The following is a 5,130-nucleotide window of genomic DNA, read 5'->3' as shown; positions in this document are numbered from 1 at the left end:
TTTAATATTTAGTCATGTAACTAATACTTATTAAACTTAATTTTAGCATGATTTAGTACTTTTAAATTATGATCATTTTCATTATGACTTGTTAATTTGCAATATTTGTTTTATGCGATTTCATTATTATTATTTTTGTTGGATATTTTAGTGTCATTAATCATATCATATTGTGTTATATTTTTAAGAAACATCTTAGATAGTTGTATTTTGGTAGGACTAACGAAATATTTGAAGTACAAGTAAATTATATGTTTGTATGAATACTTTACCGAAAAAACCCGAAACAACTCGAAAAACCGAAAAATCCGAAAAAACCCCAAAAAACCCGAGGTTGAAAAACCCGAGTTTTATTGGTTTGGTTTGGTTTATAAATTTAAAAATCCGACACAAATGGTTTGGTTTGATATTTGAAAAACCCGAACCAACCCGACCATGTACACCCCTAGTCTTGATATATAAGTGTATTTAACAATATTTTAAGCGAGTCATAGGTAAATCATGTATCCAAGATTAATTATTAACCTCGTCATTTTAATATAAATGACGGAATAAAACAATTTCGAAATTGGCTAATATTTTAAACTAAACAAGGAACAAATTTTTTTATCTCGGGCCACGTCATCAGGCCGAAGTTTCTCATATATATAGAGATTATATTTTCAACCATTTCTAACACCTAAAATCATGTGAGAAAATTTTAAATTGTAAAAACGACTAAAATAGAAATCCCTTTATGAAATATTATATTATGGAAAATAAAGAAACGTAGGGCAATTCTCCCTTGGCAAGAAAAAAATTATGCATAATCATAGCTTTCTTGCCAAAGGAGAATAACCTGCGATTCTTGCTCTCTAATTAATCTTCAATTCTTGAAATTTTCTCGAGATTTAGAAATAAGTCATTTTTTCTGGATGAACTAATAAAAAATTGGGATCACATGAGAATTAATTGAGATAGAAAGTATTAAATATTGATACGACTATCATCATTTATAAAAGAACTTTTTATTGATATGTGGAAATGAAGAAAGGCAAGAGATTTATATATATAGTCACTTGATTGGCATAATTCATTTGGATATGCTGAAGAAAAGGACATGTATTGTGGCTACTTTTTGTTAAAGGGTCTTTACCTACTTATGAGAGGCCAAATGGCTTCAATATAACCCTTCACCAAAAAAACGTATTGAGTGTCCAAATATAAAATCATAAGAATATTTTTTAACTAATTAACTAAATGATTGATATAACAGTCTATGATTTGGCGAGATGATTATGGAGATAGCTCAATGATGACATCATGAGATTAGAATTATAGTATTTGCATGTTCACGATCGATTTACTACACCATTACTTATAGCTTTAAAACACATATGCAAGAAAAGGGGATTGATATAAGTGAAATACACTGTTAATCTCCAGCAAAAATCATAAGATGATGTGTTATGTAGAAATTAGATATTGATGGACGTCCATGTGGAACTTGGTTTGAAGATATAATCATGAAAGTGAAGGAGTGTACTAAGACATAATTAACAAATAGTCACCCATTATCAAAAATAAAATTAATACTTGACTCATGAAAATAAAATCACACTTATAAGTGAAGGAGTACATAGAAAACATAATTAACTAAATAATAATATATTGTTTATATATAACAATTTAAGTTTTTTAATAAAGTAAAAATTACACAAACCTCATAGTATTAAGAGATAATTACATATTATTTCTACTCTATTCCAAATTACAAAAATCCTTTAAAACTTAATTAAGGATTTTGAATATATCTCTCAAAGTCCCGATACAACGCGTCCCAATATATTATCTTTGTTGATACAAGACACACCTGTCCTGATACATTGCATCCCGATACATTACATTTGTTGATACAAGACATACTTGTCCTAATACATTGCGTCCCGATACATATCGTGAAAGACTGATGTATCTGAGAATAGGAGAGATAGTGAGAAAAATAGGAATTTTCATAATTTTTTCAAATGGTAGGAAACTTTAGAGAATATGATAAAATAAGTTGTATATTTAGGTTAAAAAAATATATATAATGGTCTCACACTTTTAAATAACAAAAAAGTGTAATATTCCATCTTACAATTACTGAAATTGACCACTCTTTTTTTACTTTAAATCAGAGAGGCCAGGTTCAACCGGTGAAGTTGAGAATTAATCTCATGATAATTTTCATGTCAAAAGAATGTTTTTTGAATATATATAAGAATAGGAGATGCTATTATAGGTTTTAGAATATGCCATAAAATTTTCAGTTTCTAGATTTCATAATTTTATAGATATATGTTTAGTACGACGGAAGTCATTTTTTACTAAGAAAATCATCTTGATCATTTTTCTTAATTTGAAAGGATTTGTTTTTTTAAAGAAAATATTTTTCAAAATGTTTAACCAAAACGAATTTGAGAAAGTAGGAAAACATTTTCCATCATACTGAACACACCCTTAACCTTATAATTACTCTTTTTGTCTAATTAGTCTACGCAGTATATATTTTTCTTTTTCGTCAATTTAGTTTTTTATTTAAAAATAATTTAACTTTAAATTTCTTATTTGTCTTTCTTTTATTGGAACAAAAAGATTAGAGCTGGAAAGCGTATACAAAATTTCAAAAGCATAGGATCCAATTCTTCTACTTGCAGTTTTTGTGGACACCACTTATGACGTAAAGAAGAGTTTAGAACCAATAATAAAATTATCTCCATATAATATCTATAGGCTTCTAAAATCTTGAAGCAATAGTACAGTATGTTATTTTTTGTATAACCTAATATAAGTCAGACGATATATCACGTCATAGAGTCAACAATTACTAAATCAAAAATGATCATTAGCGGTATTAATTCTTAATTGTCGTTAAATATGAATTTTTAACGGCAATTAGCACTCTTTGTATATGTCTCTAAAGCCTTTAGCGACATTGGTTCCTAATGGCACTTAACTAATATCGGTAAAGACTTTAACACTCTTTATTGATGTCAATATTTATTGCCGCTAAAAGTTGTTTTTATTGTAGTGAATTGATGTGTGTGTCAGGGACATTACACCCTCCTTCCTTAAGGTTGAGCCTTCCCTCGAATTCTATGGGAATGCATACAAGATACTTTGTGCAACGAACAATCCTTTTAAATGTATGAAAGAAGGTGCTAAGAGTTTTGTAATTAAAATTAATTATTCCTTACCTAAAGCATATGCATTGAAATATACTCCAATAAAAGAATACTTACTTTTTCTTCTTTGCTATAAAAGAGTTTCATAGAGTATAAGAAATATACAACATCAAATCAATTGGTCAAGTGAGACTTCAAGTTGTGTGTGGATGCATTACTGGGCTAATCTTCTTTGGCAAATAGCCACATTTCACTATTTTTTGGTGCAAATTTGGTCATTTATTGCCGAAGAAGATTTGCCCCGTAAATCACCCATACATTTTATTATAACTATCAATACAACAACGTTTGTAATAAAGGTACTAATTTTAGTTAGAAAATATACTTTTGCATTATGTTTGTTTTTAAAGCTAGCATATCTATAGTCTAAGCAAATTATTGGGTGTATGAATAAAAGTTTCATATTAATAGCCAAAAAGATTTGGAAAGTTACATATAAAGTGTAAAATCTCTTAATGGTATGAGTCTTTCAAGAAAAACTGCACGGACTTGATTCAAAATAAACAAAACCACACCATATTAAGAGTATCTTTGGATTAACATGGTCCAACATAAATTGAGTGAAAGTTGGATACGGAGTCTTGCCTAGCATAACAATCCTCAAGGCTTTGTATTGACATAATACAACTAATTAAACACTCCAACTCATCTCATTGTGTCTTGTAGAGACACGATGCTGATGTGACACATAATTTTTAGAGGTGTCTAGTTGACCATTGTTTAAGTTGAAGTGTTGAACTGACACCGTGAAAATGAGTTGAGATGGCTAGATGTTCACACTCAAAATTGGAATGATTATTTGTTAGTTCATTTTCAGAATTCTTCAACACTCTGTCTAGCACCCCTAATTATACATCTAATTATAATGCGCGAACAATTAATATAGGGATCCAACATCAGGCAACGATTGAAAACTTCTCGATAGACCTATTTTCAACATATTAAAACTTAGTAAGATTTTGTTTGAAAGCCCCAACTTCCGACAAAATTCTGATGGGATGTTTGTCGAAATTCAAATAAGTACTAATATTGAGCATTTTTCTAGCGGTAAAAATAAAACATTGAAAAAAATTGACAGAATACGTAAAGACATTTATAAGCCTGACACGAATTATTAGTTGCATATCTAAATTATCACTAGTCATAAGCACTCATGAACTTGGCTAATTTAGATGGATCGAACCTAGTAGCTTTAGTTTAAACTTTGTATTTATCTCAAGAAATTCATTAAATATGTATAAGTTATTTAGTTTAAAACTTATTAACTTAGAAAATTTGAAATTATTTCAAACATTTAAGCTTCAAATTTTGACTTTGCCCCGAACCGATCCTACAACTTAATTAAAAACCAATACATGCTTGTCTATTAGAAAAAAAAATTTTAGAAAGGTGATACATGAACGATTTTCCTCGTAAACATTATACGAGAATTTTACAAAACTTTTTCTTTTTTAATTTGAGATGTTTAGAAAAGGGATATTGGCATATGCTGCTAGAACAATTTATAAATTTTTTTTTTTCCTTTTATATAACTTTCTCAGTTGTCTTTAAAGTTTTCACAATAAAAAATCTGTGGTTTTTTTTTTCTTTTTACTTTATTAGATTCTTCTCACTGACCAGTTCTCACCTAAAATAAAAAGGGAAAATACCATCAAGAGCATTATATTGTATATATTCTCTCATGTCATGAATTTGTTTTTGCTACTTTATAGTTAATCGTTTGGTTGGGAATTAGTTATTCCAGGATTAACTATTCTGGGGTTAGTTATCTTGGATAACTTATTCCACCATCTATATGGGATAACTTATCCCATCACTATGCTATAAATGGTGGAATAAGTTATTCCAAACATGTCAACCAAACAAGAGATCTAAATTTTATCTCAGGACTATTTTTTTTATCCCAGGACTATTTATGATTATC

Source organism: Solanum stenotomum, chromosome 3, assembly GCF_019186545.1.
Source record: "Solanum stenotomum isolate F172 chromosome 3, ASM1918654v1, whole genome shotgun sequence".
Taxonomy (NCBI): Eukaryota; Viridiplantae; Streptophyta; class Magnoliopsida; order Solanales; family Solanaceae; genus Solanum; species Solanum stenotomum.
Note: the sequence above shows the minus strand (reverse complement) of the source record.